The sequence below is a fragment of the Rhamphochromis sp. 'chilingali' genome (genome assembly GCF_963969265.1).
Source record: "Rhamphochromis sp. 'chilingali' genome assembly, chromosome: 15".
NCBI classification, from domain to species: Eukaryota; Metazoa; Chordata; class Actinopteri; order Cichliformes; family Cichlidae; genus Rhamphochromis; species Rhamphochromis sp. 'chilingali'.
Window position 1 is genome coordinate 8,522,657 of NC_137942.1, and position 17,218 is coordinate 8,539,874.

At 38.4% G+C, this 17,218-nt stretch overlaps 1 protein-coding gene across 3 annotated transcripts in view; it reads right to left on the minus strand.

The window, feature by feature from the left end:
• stat5a (signal transducer and activator of transcription 5a) overlaps positions 1-17,218 on the minus strand; it is a 51,496-nt gene that overhangs the window by 18,812 nt on the left and 15,466 nt on the right. Inside the window, exons 1-2 of one of the 3 annotated variants that reach the window (XM_080906417.1) lie at positions 2,546-2,564; positions 1,997-2,053 (exon numbers count right to left, since the gene is read on the minus strand). The exons of 1 other annotated variant lie outside the window; for it this stretch is intronic. The gene's annotated coding sequence lies outside the window, so the exon portion shown is untranslated. Of the gene's footprint in view, positions 1-1,996; positions 2,054-2,545; positions 2,565-17,218 lie in introns of those variants that run through there. One more of the 3 variants, XM_080906416.1, reaches the window with a different exon arrangement.

Sequence of the window (17,218 nt, forward strand, 5' to 3'; positions counted from 1 at the left end):
CCAGAAGTGTTGTTCTGATCATTTTAATCCTTGAGAAAGATATTTTTTAATATCGGGGATACAAGCTGCGTTTGTCGGACGTAAGCTGGGATACAATGTGGGTTTAGCAGCTTTACAAAGGTTTTAAATGTACTGGGGAAAGAACATCACTTAAGTGAAGTATTTAACATTTTCCCAAAAGAGTCAGTCATACAGATAAAAATAGTTTTAATGGTAAATAAATGACTAAAACACTTCTATCTTCTTATACCTTGATTAAGTCCGCTTTACGAAGTGACTAATACACATGTCTCTGTTTTCCTTCTATGACTGAAGATCCAGGTCACTTGCCCGGCCCGCTTGGGTCGCTTTCTCCTTCACTGAACATGTTGAGGACTTAAACATGCTCCTCTGTGGAGCCAACAACTCCACACTGAGGGTTATGGCTTGGTTGAGAGGGCTTTGTATTGGGTCACTGCTGCTTGTTTCCAGTCAGCACACCCACTCACCCTTCTCAAAACTGGCACAGTCACTGTCAGTAAAAGACTGAGAGATATGAGTACGCGGGAAGTTTGTGGTGTATGTGTGTGAGTGTTTGCGTGTGCATGTGTGTATTTGTAGGTGCCTGTGGTGTCAGTGGTTCTGCTTGACAGTACATGTATAGTTTTTATATCCACGTACATGTAATTGATACTACACATTGCATCAAAAAACAAAAAAACAAAAACAAAAGGAAAAAATGTTCATCCTCTTCTTTGTCATTGCTCTTTTTTGTTCCATTGTAGCTTATGTCTCTGTCACATATCTTGTCCACGTTATACCGATTGAAGAGCTTTTTTTTTTACCTTGTTAGTCTGCACTCCCTCATAAAGAACATGTGAAAACATGCGTTTTGCTACAGATAAAGCATAATAACGGTAGCCATTTCCCTGCACAAAAATATCCCATGACTTCCACAAGTGACCTCTTGTCATCTGTACAAGAAAACATGTGTCAATTAGACAATGAATTAACTTGATTAAAAAACAAAACAAAACAAAAACCCGACTCAAAAGCCTTTTCCTGTGCATGTGGATGTCATAAATGCCTAATAGCTGGGCTCACATGCATGCTTGCTAACTGACTATATGTCTTTGTAGACCAAGGTGAAATAGGGTCAAAAAGGTAATTCCACTCAATCTGTCGACACAATCTGGCGACACAAAGCCTATTCTACTGTTCCTGTGCTCTTATGGTTCTCATTGTGTCCTAGAGTTCACCTGCTGACCTTTACAGCTATATTTTCAAAATAAGCAAAATTTATAAAAAAATAAATAAAATAAAAGCATTATAAGCATTTTTTGCATGTTAAATGTCAAGAAACTATTCTCCGATTGCCTGTGTGAAAGAAAACTACAAGCACACAAAAGGCATAAAGACTGATTTTTGAAAAGACAGTCAAGTGCTTTTTAAATGAATAACCTACACATGTTATCTGTAAAGGAATCAGCAGAGAGCATCAGCCCAAAACTGCAAATCAGCTGATTGGAGGAGGAGCCGACAGGAAGAGCACAAAACTTTTCTACCACCTCTTTCTGTGACACCCATCGTGGGTGTAGGACTTTCTTTCTACACCAACCTGTATTTCACAAACATATAAATAGACCAATGCTGAACATAATGGGAGCTGCAGCTTAAAAGAGTGTTTGCTGTGCTGTCAGAAGACAGTGGGACAAACTGGTGTTTTAGTGTGTTCAACAGATCTTTAAAGACATGGCTGCAAACAGGGTTTGACAACCAGTAGCACCTCAGTTCTCATCTCCAAGAAAAAGTGAAATGCTCCCAAGCAACAGCTTTACTTTGACCTCAATATACAAACATCCTGGCGTGAACCTTAAATATACTGTAAAAGCAAGTCAGCCGTTCTGCCTTTGCCATTTTCTTCCATGTACAGGAAGCTCACTGTAACATGTCACTGCTATTTCATCACCAACCTCACTTTGGCTTCAAGTAATTAAATAAATAAAATCCACCTTACCTTCAGCTCTGTGTTACCATGTAAGAGCAGGAAACTCTAAAAAGGAGCACCACAAACCTGAGACAGACAGAAAGAGAGAGAGAGACAGAGAATGAAAGAAAGAAAGAGACAGAGACCAAAAGGAGGAAGTGAGTCAAACTTGGGCGCTTCTGAGGAAGCTCTCTTTTTTTCACAAGGACAAGAGCTTTAACAAAAAGCATGAAAAAGGGAAAGTCCACTGAACAGATTTGACTTTATTCCAGATGAACTGGACATGTCAACATAATAGCATAATTTTTGAACATTCTTCCCAAGCCTGAAAGGTTCTTTCACTATGTGGGGATTTTGAAGCTGATGCATTTAAAAAGACAAAAAACAACAGTGTTGCCAGAAATCAGATTTAGAGAGAATTAAGAGAGGTTCAATTCCCTAAATGATTACTACAAAAAAAGAAGAAGAAGAAGAAAACTAGAGTTCATTGCAACTTTATAACCACAGCAGTACATAAAGGCGCTAAAAAATACTACGTTTGTAAAACACGACAAAATGCAGAGCATAAATTAGCATCACCTGCTAACAGAAGAGCGTCATTCAACGGGTGCTGCGTGTAAACAACAACACAGCTTGTTTGGCACGGTTGTCACTACAGGGATACGGCTGAATCCAGTCTACTTGAATATCTGAAAGATTTTGGTGAGCAAAACACATTTGGCTCACATTCTAAAACAAATTGTCAGAATATGAACCACATCCTTAATGAATTTGAAAAATTATATACAGTATAATTTACTAAAACATCCAGTCTGCAAGTTATTGATAACAATAATTAACAATAATAGTTACCACAGAGTAAAACCACAGTCGAAACAGCTCTTTTAAAGTAAGATTTTGAGTAGTCATGCTTCAAACCTGAACCAATGGGAGGCTCTATAAATGTTCACTCAGGTTTCATTTAAATGGCTGAAAAATGTCAGTTGCTTTATCTAAACTACCACCTAAAGGCCATGCCTTTCATCCATTAATATGTAAAAACACATCAAATCATGACGACTGAGACAACTACCACTGGTTGTACCCTGAAGAAGCAAAACATCAGGACGCCACATGTTGGCTCTAGACAAAAATGTGACATCTTTATTTTACAGTCTGGATAAGTCTTCTTCTTAGCTCCTCTGCACTCCTGCCTTTCTTTCTTCAAGCTCACTGCCATTAATGCCTTAAAAAGTTGCTTCCACTTGAGGCGTGTGGCTTGACGTCATAAATTACCCACAGCCATAACGGACAAAAATCACTATGCAGCAAGAGAGACTAAAGTCCTGTTTATACCACCAGGGAGGTTTACTGAAGCAGTTACTGCAGATTATTATCGTAGCTCAAAATGATCCTTATACTTAATGTCCTCTAATGTGTTTCTCTTCCCATAACAGAAACTATGAAGCACTTTTGGCTTGGTTTTCTGGAAACAGTAGTACTAATTGAGAGAAAAAGCCTTTGGAATTGATACAAAAGGATAATATCTCAGTTGGATGACTCACACGTTTTTATATCGTTTCAGAAAACAAGGAAGGGCAAAATATAATCCAGATAAATAGGAAAAAAGTTCTGACAAACACAGCATTTGCAAAATAAAATGTTTTAGTTCCTTGTGCCTGTTGGCTGGTCTAAAACTTAATTTGCAGTTTTTATTTGAACTGCAAAAGTGTTCCTGCTGCTTATCTGTAGTCTTTGTTTATGAGAATAAAGAAGCAAACGCACAAATGCACTTGACTTTTGCCTTCGCTCATCCATCAAAGATTATCAGTTGCCAGTCTCTTTTATTTGTACTGTCATTCTTTTGGAAAAGAAGGATAACCTTTGCTCCATCTTCAAAGCCATTCTCACAGTCACTCAAGCTTTTTGCTGTCCAATATAAATTTACTGCAAACTGTACTGCCAGTAAATTTTTTCCTGTGCTTCTCTCATATTCGCTCTCTGACGCACACGCAAAACGGAAAAAAAAGAAAAGCAGTTCGACTAATTCAATCCAACGCCACACCAACACCAGCCTCTCATTTCACTGATTAATTGGAAATTAAATACATTAGTTATTTCCGACATCCACGGTTTGCTTCTGCTCTCTAAGATACCAAACAAAATGCAACTGGACGGCAAGTTAAGTAAAAACCCCCCCAACTATATTCACACATTACTGGCAAACACACAATGAACAACTTCACCCGCTGTGCAGATTCAATGCAAATTTATGAGCTCAGAACGCCTGGATACAAATCCAAGCGAAGAGGTTCCAGCTAGCATTGCACAACGGCTAAAAACAAATAAATCAAATCCCTTTCTTAAACCAGCTGCACAAGGTTCTCGATAATGCCCCACAAAGGGCAAAAACAACATAATGAGGAGGACTGCTTTATTCCCACTTCTTCTGATTACAGGTGAATTGAAACAGCCACTGAACATTTGTTGTCTTAAAAGCAAATTAGCAGGCTCTGTCCAGCCAATATATGTCACAGATATTAATGCCAGTCACACAAAGTGCTAAAGTGGACTGCTAAATCCTTGGAGGAGACTGACTTCTAAGCAGGGGGAAGCTTCAAAGTATCCCTACCACTCAACGAGCTCTTAAAAAAGTCTCGATTATAGGACAAATCAACAAAAAAGAAATACAGCTAAACCCTCACAGAGTGTTCTCCCAGGGATATGCAGCGCCCAGAAAGCTCTGAGCTTCAAAATAGAGAAAAGCTCTGCGTGTACTCTCTGCGTATGTGTGAAAAGAGACCAAACAATCCAAATAACAGACATCCTTCTCTGCTGACACGGTCCGATTAATTTCGCTTGTGAGCCAAGGTGCACTAGATTCCAGCTTTCAGGGAACATAAACAACACTACAACTCCCGCTTGCACTGGCCCTGAAACATCATCTGTGTGTTTGATGTCCTCTTTCAGCCCGTCACAGTCACACCAGGGTTTTACAGAGTTACAAACGGGTGGGTTTAAAGCTCTGCTCAGAGGTTTTGGGGTCTCGAAATAAACTGGCACGTTAATTCAATGAACTCGTGTCACCCACTCTTTCCTCTGAGGAAAAATTACCATTCATTAACGTCAGCACTTCCTGTAAGGAAACCGAAGTGCCACCCACCATTCAGAGCAGTCTTACCTTGAGAATACAAAACAGAAAGGAAACACGGCAACAACATGTCATGTAACACTGCGAGTACTTTGAATGTCTTTTGGGGGACACGAGTGTTAATCCGGCATGAATACTGCTAACCGCTATTTGACAAAATATGCAGAGGCTTTTCTCATTGATAGATGCATTTCTTATAAGCAGAAGCAGCTCCTATTCACTTAACGCAGTGTAAAATGATGAAAACAACCTGTTTGAAGACAAGTTATAGATTCAAATCCAGCACTTTTTGCATTACCAAAATATTCCACATAGTTTATATATTATTTAAATGATAATAAATAGCTGTTAGAACACGAGGAAAGGCTGATTTGTCTCATCACTAAAGAAAAATATCCAAGCTGCCTTTAAATATGGCTTTAAAAGTGTAAACACTGTTTGTGAAGGTCGTGAATGCTCAGAATAAAATACTCTTTAAGGATTAAGGAACAAAGAAATCTGTCAAAAGCATTTGCTCGCACTTTCTGCGTGTTTACCCAGCATTCCTTCTGCACGTCTTATTTATTTATTTATTTATCTATCGTTTCACTGCATCTCCTTTATTTTTTTTAACTTTATGCTAAATTAAAAGCTTTTGTAGTTCACAGTACAGACTTTACAGACATGTGTGAAGCACTATCACTGACTGGTTCAACCGACCAGCTGCCTCGTGATAACCTTTCTAATGCGATTATCAACAATACTCACATGATGTTTATTTACTTATTTTTCATTTTACACATGCTAATTTCATAAAGTGAGTTATGAGATCAATGCTTCTTGAAAGCTGGTATTCAGATCTTAATCTTAGTGGTAAAACTGGTCGCTAAGGTCTGGATGAACTTTCAGAAAGAATTAGCAATTATTCAACAAACAAACCATGATCTGAACTGAATATCTGTTTGTACTAAAGCATGACTGCTGGGCCGCTTACCAGTTGTTTAATACTTAAACCAGATCATATTTATTAGTTTCAACTGAGTTCATGAGTCTGAACCAGCTGCTGTTGACAGTCAGGAGATTAAATATATAGATTTTTCCCTTATTCTCATGCAAACTGTTAGTTTGACGTATATTCTACCCTTCAGGCTTTAAATGCTGTGTTCTACTAGAAAGAGTTCTGGAAAGTATTTAGTATGGCAGTAACATGGCACTCTCCTTTAAAACATCTATTGGCACAAAAGGTATATATATATTTTAAGTCTTGAACCATCCCTCATTTCTTAATATTTTACTTTCAAGGAGCAAAAGTAATTATTACTTTCTTGTAATTATTTAAAGTGGTGCTGAACAAAAAAGTTATCCAGCATTTTTGAAGGTCTTTCAAAGGTTTCCTTAAGACACTGGCTGCTTTATTTTCATTTTTCATACTTGCCCTTGTACTTGACCATTTTCAGAGGAATTTTTTTTTCTTGTTGTTGTTTGTTAAGCCACTAGCCTGTGAATCAAGCATACAAAAAAGCACCTGATTCAAGGGATGAATCAGTGTTGTGTCCACACATGACAGACAACTGGGCAAAGAACCAACTTTGATTTTTTTTTTTAAATTGGATCTTTAGGCTATTAACATAGTTTAAATGTTTTAGTTGAATCTATAAAAAAAAGCATCAAAGACAACACAGTTTGACAGGCATAAAATAGTATTTTTGGACAAACAAGGTGGTAGCCAAAGGGTTATTAGCTACAAACCTGGCATATCTTGGCATGGTATGAATGTGTCCTTAAAAATTTAAGGAAACAAGTGGAGGCTAAAAAAAAAGGCCTGGCATGCCTATAAAAACACTATCTGCAGCAGATGAGAAATATCTAAAAGTCATATCCTTAAGAAACGGAAAAAGAAAGAGCTGACACAAGACCTGAGAGATTCATCTGGCCCTTCAGTTAATCTGTCTACTGTTTACTAAGTCTCATCAAAAATGGTATCAGTGGAAGGCTGGACGTCATCCTTAAGGAAGGGAAACAGTAGAAAAGGCTGAGTTAAGCCAAATTACACAGAAACTGCATTGGAAATCACTGGCAACAAGTCTTACGGAGATTTGAAATTTTTGGGTCAAATTATTGTCAGTGTGTACAGAGAATGGTGGAGAGAGGAAAAGCTGAGTTCCTAGAGCCAAATGTAAAACATGGTGGAGGCTCTGTCATGGTTTAGTACTGCGTTTCAGTCAGTGGCGCTGGGGATCTTTTCAAAACTGATGGAAATATGACCACAAAAAATTACTGTCAGGATGTGATCAATCATGCATTATTATCTGGAGAACATTTGATTGACAGTGTCGATGCAATGCAGGAAAATAGGTGTAAATACCTGCACATATTCCCCATTTTCCTGCAATATCATAACGATAAAGAAAGAAGAGGTGGGTTAAGACTCTTGCACAGAACTGTAGATGTACAAATTTGTGATGTCTAAAATTAATACATAGCACAAATGCAGTCACAGTTGTGAAGAAGAAAAAAATAGTTTACAGCTCAGTTTAAAAATAATGATTTAACCCTCGGAGGCTTTAAGTCAAAAAAGGGTCCCTTTTTTGACTTAAAGCCTCCGAGGGTTAAAAATCATTTCTATCCTCGCTGGAACTGTTTTGTAGTTTTTAAGTTGTCAATTGTGCTGCTGAAACTGTCAAAAGTCAAAGTCTGAAGCATACCTGTTAAATACCTGTTCATAGAGGAGTACTTTTATTCTTTTACTTAGAAATTCTTTTTTAAATGCAGTTTTCAAAGAAACACGAAACAGAATAAAGACACACTTGATTCTAGAGGCTGCCCAAGGAGGAGAGCTATACAACAGCACTGCATACACATAACTTTATTTGTCAGGGTAAATAATAGAGGCCCCAAATAAACAACCAGCTTTAATGTTTGCTCTCTCCACCGTCTCTCGGCTATGCTTCCCATCCTCCATCCTTCTCCCTCCTTCTCCCCCACAGTCCAGCTGCTCCATCATAGAGACTCTGCGTTATAACACCCACTCTTAGCCAGCGGTTATAAATAACACGTCACAGTAAAACCGCATTGCCCATAACTGCGATCCAGTATTACATCCAGAAACACACGGCGGTATACATTTCCACAACTACTGTGGCCCAATATAAGAACTAAATCACCTTAACCAAACACGTCACCTGCAATAAAAAAGACAACAACAAAAAAGATCCTTCATGTCATCAGAGCAATGCTTTTGTGAAGCGGGGCAGGGCAAGAAGCAGGGCAGAAACATGGATCTATAAAGCAGCAAAAACTTGAAATGTGGCAGAGTGTAGAGCAGGAGTCAAGATGAAATCCATTATCTCAGCCAGACCAAACATCCTTATTACATTATTATCATGGATCTTGCCAGTTGTTCTCCTCCACGCAAACCCTTTAAGCCAGCCAAAGTACAGCTCATCGGCATTTTCAGCTGACACACGACACGAATGCAGTCAAAGCTGTGAAGCACTTACAAGTCTCAAACATGTGACCACTTGAATTAATTCATAGGTAGTTTTTTAAAAACTGCAAATATTAATGCAGTGACCAGAAAGTGTGACCCATGTTATTATTTATTTTGATAGCTAGAATTTACATCAAATGCAAGCAATGAAAGTTTCTGTTTTGAAAAGAGGACAACACACACGTGTGTAGACACACACACAAACAGACATAGCCATATAGTGTAACGATTGCCTTAAAAATTGGTTTGGGGGTTGGGTCTGGGACCAATTTGTGGATGTGTAAAACATTTATCAAACACTTAAAAGGGACTTTGCTGAGAGTAAAACAAATCTTTCTACTAATTCACAATGAAGACACAAAGTCAAAGAATAGAAAAGAAGACATGGGAAACTTATTGTCACAGAGAAGCGCATGACAAACAAATGTGCCAGCGGCTCACAGAGAGGGAATGGCGACTACAAGAGGATCCTTGTGCCGTCCAACCTGCCCTGAGGTACTGTTGCTATGCTCCAACCCACATCTCATCACGCTGTCAGCATAAGGGAGATCATTTATTAGCTCAGTCACGTGTTTTAGTTTGCAAGCGCTTGGATACTTTTGTCGGCTGATGACAGGACTCACGTTTGAATGCGGATAACTCTAATTAAATGCACCTCACATGACTCAATTAACCCTAAAAAAAGGATCACATTTGATGGCTAAATCACATTAGAAACTGAACATTTCTGCCCTGCAGGCCTTTCCATCAACCACTACGTCAGAAGATCTTGTTGTTACTTCTTCGTGCGACAAGACCAGAGCTGAGCGTGTCTGCCACCCTCACTGGCATGAAGGCCAAAATAACCTAACGCCCTGCTAGCAACTATTCAAAACGTCCAGCAGAATAAGCTCATAAGAGTTCATCTGTGTGTATTTGTAAGCTTGTAAAGTCTCTAAGCTAATTAAGTTATCATGGTCTTGATTTTCTCCACTCTTAGCCAATAATCTGTTGTCACTCCTTCGCAGAAGCAACACAAAAACAAAGTTGTCAGGAACTGCTTTGGAACACACAGCACTACCTCGGAATTCACACAGACACTGAATGGTCTCAAATTTAAGAATTATAAGAGGTTAATTGAGAGAATTTTAGAATTTAAGTAAAACATTTTAATGGCACAGAATTGACTAATCAGACAAAGAAAACTGTGGTCCACTGACCGTTTCACAGTCATGTAGAAAAGATAATCTGAAAGCATGTATATTGAAGATTAGCACAAACATCAACTACTCGGGGCAAGTTAGAAGATGATGTGTACAAGTCTGCACAGCAGATGGACAGAAAAACCAAGAGAAATAAAGGATGCTGTGGTTTGGAAAAATGATAATATAGAAAATAAAAAATGTGCATTTAAAGAGCCACAACAGCTGTCTGCAGCTGCAGCATAATCTTTGGACTATATTAAAATATTGATAAAGAAGGAATTCAGGCTACATGCAGCATACCCTAATTATAATGCTCAGAATTTGAAACATAAAAAAATCCCACTAGTAACATTGCAAATGCCAAAACACAAACTAAAATTTGCACTGAAGCTCTACACAAAACCCGATCATCAACAATTTTTACGGATTTGTTGACTGTGAAGCGTCAGTCTCATGACGCAAATCTTAAAATACACACTTTCGTACTGAGCGGAAATATTTTCTTTTCTATTACAATCTAAAGAACACAGACACGCCCAGACATATTTTAATCTATGAGATCAAACGTAATTGCGTAGAGATAAAAGAGAAGCTTGCAAAAGCCCCCAGGTAGCAAGTTGCCCGTGGTGCTGAACTGGAGGCCTCGGGATGCCGCTGTGATGATGAGCCGCTACAACGAAAAAGAGAAGATAATCTCTGACAGGCATCATATAGCCATTTCACACAGGTGATCAATGCCCTACAGGGTGTATTGTGTAGATGTTGTCAACACTCTGCAAACAGGATCAAGCAACCAGAAATCATTTGCTTCTTCAAAGTCTGGCAGTTTGAGCCCACCTCAGCCCTGCTTTATGAGGCCTTTGTTCTTTGACATTTTGGCAAACTGGGAAAAAAAACATTAAAACTATGCTGAAAATCACTAGATTATACTTGTATTTACTCCTATTGACTACTTACAATGCGATTTTTTTTTCATGGCTTACAGTTCAAACATCTCAGTTCTAAGTAATAAGGGATGAAACACATTTCTCCACATACATGACTGCACATGACTACAATTTTCAAAGCTTTAGGAAAATCCCCCCAATGATGCTCGTCCTTAAAGCAGACAAGGGCTCACTATTTTAAGTAACTAGAAGGTCATCTGCTGAGGCAGAAATGAAAAGTGAAAACTGTCATTCCCCCCACCCCCATATGGGGAGACCCACAGGGAGTCAGATCAAAGAAAACATGCTGGTGGTCTGAGATAACAACGTGCCCCAGAACTTTGAAGATGTTATCTTGTTTGAAGATAAACTTTCAATAGTTGACCTTTGTTAAGGATGGGCTGCCTTGGGACAGACATGATACATGGAAATAATGACATAGATTTTCAGAAATCCTCTCCAGTAAGAAAAAGATTTTTAATCCAATCCTAAAGCTATAATGGGATTTTCTGTTGCATAGTATATATCTTGCTCAAAAGCAAAGCAATAATGCTTTACAACTAGATATAAGACCGCATGTCTTGGTATGATGAAGAGGCTTGCAGTAGAGGTTTGCTCTTATGAAAAGTGCTACAGACATGTTTTTAGAAAGACTGCTTGTTAGAAAGAGGAGTACAATGGTTTGCTTGTCTGCAGACAGCTGGCATTGTGGGATTCAGAAAGGTAGAGATAAGGTACAGACAAGTTTGATGTCTGCATCGATCACCTTCCTGTTTTTGTCTAGGAATTTTCTCATTCTGTAGCGACACAGAAATTCCCTCAGAGAATTCTCTGTTCTTGTTCAGTGCATGAATGTGCATTTGAAAGAAAAGAAATCTAAAATAAAACAGCCATTAGTAAAGGATAATGGTGTGATGCTAAAGGTGCTGAGAAAATCATAGTGCATTTACTGAAACGTGATTAATGGCAGAAGTCAACTTTCCAGTAGGAAATCTTGCTAAAACACATGAAATTTCTGCTTGTTTGCCTGTAACCACGGTCAAGTTGAGCACCAAAACAGCCACATAGGTACATCTAAAGGTCTGAAAGATCTTGTCAATATCAGATATTATGACATCAGCATGTTGCCTAACAACTGCCAACCAAAGCATTAACATGACCTATTTGTAGCATTTATTAACCTATAGCAGCTTAGAAAAGCAGTGTAACACTTTAATTTTGCTGCAATAACATGTCATTTAAATCCAAACCTTTTTTTAGCCACGATAAATTATGACTTTATCACGTTGCTTAGCAACCACCTAACAATGGACCAAAATCCCAGACCAAACAATACTGTAGCATGAGCATGTATAAATAAAGAGTATACGTAATAAAAAGACGCCTCAGTGCTATAACCAAATAATGATTAGTGACAACTACTTTCAACCGCTGCCTTATTCACAAGGGGTCACTGCAGCACAGAGCTCCACATGTTTGATTTGGTTTTGTCGATTTTTATACCAGATGAACCAGGGAGGATCGAACCAGGGCAATCTGTAAACCACTACAATATAGAGCCACTAAAATAAAATTTAACTGTGAAAATATTATTTTTTGGTGATGTATTACATGAATTATCTTAATATATGTGAACGCTGTGGTACAGCTATTTCCTGTCCCCCATTTTAGCATGTTTATTTCTTTATCAGCAAAAAATGATCCTTATAGGGACAATATTTATCACCAAACAAACATAGGGAAAAATCTGGTCTACATAAGGGGATCGGAAAATAACTGGCATGGGAGTGAAGGTGCTTGCTCAGCTTAAACTGGAAAATGGCACAGCATATATATTTCCAATGGTCTCAGTTACAGGAGACCCACTGCAGCGTCTGTGCTTGGTACCTACCTTTCTTTTCTGATTAAAATCCAGACCTTAGCAATCTGTTACTTCTGCATTACTGACATAAGCTGTGCAGCCTGCAGTCTGATTGATGAAGCAATAGTCAGTGTGAAGTGAAATGAATCGGGGAGACATAGTACACCACAGCCAACCGATCCTGCTGGACTGCGCTGTCATGCCTCTAAAATAACGCTGTGTGTCATTGACCTGCCCCAAACTAACAAGCAAATGGTACTTAGGGTTTGGGAACAGACTCTACTAGATTTAGCAAGTCAAAGATACTTTCTTTATGGAGCTTTTCGCAGACGCGTCTCTTGTGAGCCGTGTTTCGACAGCAGAGAAGGCTTACTTTACATGCAGCCTTTGAGGCCTTTTGCTACCTTGCAAAAGCAAGAGACTATTTAATGTAAATGACCTGCTACAGAAGCTGCAATATCTTTTCAAGTTATTTTGATCATTAGTTCAAACAAAGCAGCTTTTCGAGCACACAGCAAGTACACTTTACCTCAAAATATGTTTATAATTTACAAAGGTATATATAAAGAAATCATCAAGGAAATATGTTGACACTTATTAGCGGCTGAGTAATTTTAGAATTAATCTGAAAAACAAAATTGCAACAAAACATACACAGCGTCATCCAGCACTTCAGTGGGAGACGATGAATGCTCCTTGCAAAAAATTTGCAGCTGTAAGTGCTGATTCCCTAGCAGCGCGACCTCACCGTGCTTTGCCCTAAAATCCTTCCAGAGTTTGACCAGCTAACGTTCTACTTTGTTCTGCAGCCTCACACTTTCCAACCATGTGAAAAGGCATCTAAGATCAAGTCCAGGTATCTGAGGTGACAAGGTTGAAACCTGTGTGAAAAGGAAATAGCTTTGTAATAGCTTCAAGTGAGAGACTGAATCTCTCTTTTGTTCGAGTGCAAGATAAGCTTCATCTTGTCAATTGGGTGCAAAGCTGAGCTCTGACAGAATAAAGTGTCACAAAGCACAAAAATATTCACAATGAAAGCTGGTCACGTGGAATACTCCCTTTCATAACAAGAATGAATGCAGTTCCGGTCTCTCTACATCAACTCAGTATAGGATTTGTTGGAGCATTTGCTTTTTTCCTTTGTGTATATAACCGCTCAGCATGCACATGTGAAACAACGGTATGTGCTTGTTTGTGTGCATTTTATTTTACGATGTAGGAAAAGATACAGGAAATATTTAAACAGATGGGGTAGCTTCCAATCCTTTCTGCACAGAATTCAGCACAGCCAACACAAAACCCTGTCAAGACAGTAGATAACAATGTTACATTTACATATTTTCATTAGTAAATACAAATGTCTTGTACTGAAAACAACAGTTGTATGTTCTTCAAAGAACTGTAAGAGTTTAGGCAACTTCCACACTTGCTAAAAATGACTACAGACACACTAATTCTTCCCTTTCAGTGGCGGTTTTGAACATCAGCTGTCAGTGCTCTGCTCACATAACTTGACAGTTATGTTGTTGCTTGCATATGCTATGAGCGTTTTAAAAGCCCCACCTCCATCCTTGCAGACACTGTCACTGATCCCCACCCGCTGCTGAGCTGAGGCCAATGTTTCCTTATGGGCAGTGACAAAGTGGGAGCTTAGAGATAAGACATAATTCATATTCTATGTGAACATAAGATAAATTGACAGTAATATACCTATGCATCTAGTGAGAAAACAACAAGTTACAAATCTTGTTGTTATCCAAGTATTTCAAAGTGTGAAAAGCAAATAACAGAACAATGCAATGCATAGAATAAAATAGAGAAGTGACTTCTTTAGTTTATTAAAAGCTGTTACTTCTGTATTTGTCTTATCTGTCACTACTTTGCCCACTACAGTGACGATCCAATTTTTCCTCTTCTGAATGATGAATGTGGCCTATGCTACATGTCAATATTCACACAGAGTGAATGTGGGTGTTTATGTCAGCACATATGGGTGCACTGATGCATTTGGGTCTCAGCTACAAAGCACCAGTGGATTACATTATATAATATCAAGCCCAGAGGGAGAGTTAAATGTGGACACAGCCTCACACTTTTGCAAGGGGAAGTAGGAATGCCAGTTTGTTGGAGTGGAGCCACTTTTGGTGCAGTACCAAGCAGCAGAAAATCACTGAGCAGAGCCACACAGCAGGGGCAACCAGCTAGTCAGTTGTCACTGTCCAGCAGCCTGCTGTAACGAGACATCAGAGCAGGGTAGTGGCAGTTGACTTAGAAAAACAGACACCGGTCATAGACTCAAACTGTCGCCCTTTACATTCAGAGCCAATCAGCAGCCACAACCCATGCCTAGATGTAGGGGGTGTTGGGATGAACTATAGTGACTGAATGAGACCTGATTACAGAAACACCACACAACTTTATGCAAGCCTGTGATTTTAGCCATATTATCTAAAAAAGGTTTGAGAAATAAGAAGTCCAAAATGGAAAAATAAAATATCTAATATTAATCATTAAGATAATCATTGTAGTAGGAATAAAAGAGTGCATTTCTAGCATCCATTGCATTACAGAAATAATTGGTAATGTCACATTTTTCAGTGTAATGAGTGTTTATAATAGTAACAGTAGCAAAATGGGTCCATTTTAATAAACTCACTGAGGAATTTTCTTCTAGGTTTAAGACTAACTATACAATAATAACCTACTTAGGTATTGTTATTACTCTCTTCTCCCAACCACATACCAAATAAGTAAATGAATTAAATAAAATGGAAAGGAATGAAAGAATCACATGTTTAGAATAAAAATGACAAAAATGATAAGTGTCCAAGTGTCCAAGATGAAAACATCATGTTTTTCTAAAAAAGAAAAAATAAACATCTGTTTACAATTAAGTAGATCACAAAGCAGCAAATTCTCAAGTATGAGACCTGAGACCAAGGTCTAACTAAAGTATTTTAAAATCTCTCTCCAGAGTTTTTAAATCACAAAAGAGACAGAAAACAAAACATGATTACGATCTAGACTATGACAGACTACGTCTTGGGTTCGCAAACATACAAACTACCATGATTCTCTTCCGATAAGCAACACTTATCAGCAGGATGCATTAGCTTTGCTAAGCCAGCCCACAAATTGTATTTTGCTCACTCTGGTCTGGCAGGTAAAATTGGCAGGTAAAAAACAACGGAGAGCACGTCGGGGATGACGAGAAAGTGACTGGATAAAATCCGTCGCGGTCAACCACCCAAACATCAATAACGGCAACCTTATACAGCGCTTCCCTATACCCGTCGAACTCCCGCAGGCACAAAGAAATTACGGAGGCTATTACTTATCACCTGACCAAAGATATGGCTCCCATCAACACTGTGCAAAATGTGAGACATTTGTTATTTTTATGTTTATTTATTGTTTTTATGTTCAGTCTCAACTGTTACGAAGTTGATGTGCAGTTAATAAGTGCAATAAATATTTATACTGGAAAAGAAAATCGTGAGAGAATCGTGATCTCAATTCTAAGCAAAAAAAATCGTGATTCTCATTTTATGCAAAATCGTGCAGCCCTACTGGTCCGTATGTTAGCTGAGGGCATTTAGGGTATTTGTCATAATGTCCCATCCCTTCGAGTTCTTTATCAAGCACATTCAGTGGGAACTTTAATCTGCTTTTGGCAACATGGTGGTTTTTAAATCTCAGCTGCTGTGTCATTGCCATTGCATGAATTGACAATAAAGTGCATTCTGTCTCATAGACATGTCGCAATTAATCTTGCGGTCTATACATTTTCCAAGATAACACTTTTATTAAAGATTTTATCTTTGTTTTTTACTTCTGACAGTTGTTCCAGATAGTTATTTGCCCAAGACAAAACAGAATTCCTGAAAATTAATACTGTTCAACTGTAAATCTCTAATTAGACTCCAATTATTTATTTCAGCTAGTGTAGCAGAGCGGCACATTGGCACTGAAACTATTCTTCGTATGGAGGACCTGTCAGGGGAGGCCTTGTCACGACTCATTTTCCAGATCTGCTAACAGGGACACTGGAGAGAAACCTAAGCCAAATTGGTACCTGGCCATACATAGAGAAATGCTTAAAATTCAGTTCAGCTGACGTCTACAAAAATACAGTAAAAATAAATGAATTTGAAAGGCAAATAAAGAATATATCAATAAAAAATAATGATAGGTTAAAAAAATGTCATTGACAAAGGATAACATTATAGTTACACTGGTTAGTCACGCAGGGTAGTCCAAATGAGTTTTTTACAAAAAGCTTCCATTTGTCGTAAAACGGTAATATACTCATCATTTAAAATCATGTTTGTCATCAGCAGCACAGATATAGATGCCATATAGAAAACATGCTTTAAAAAAATGCAGAAAAACTTCTGGTGCTTCTTTTGCTTTCCTACATAACAGGGTACAAATATCTCCCACACTTTGATCCTGCTTATCAGGCTTCCCCTGTGCACCCATCAGCCAACTGACCCCCTCTGGCACCATTCTTATTGTCTTCCCACATAGCATGTTAAATAAAACTGACAAGTGGACAAACATCGTAAAGGCCTACTATGTCTCTAAATAGGACCGGGTGGTGCAGATTCCCCACAAAAAGGGCTGTTTGGCCCCTGAATAGCTGCAATAAGACCTCAGATGACTGTATCTGTAAACCCTCC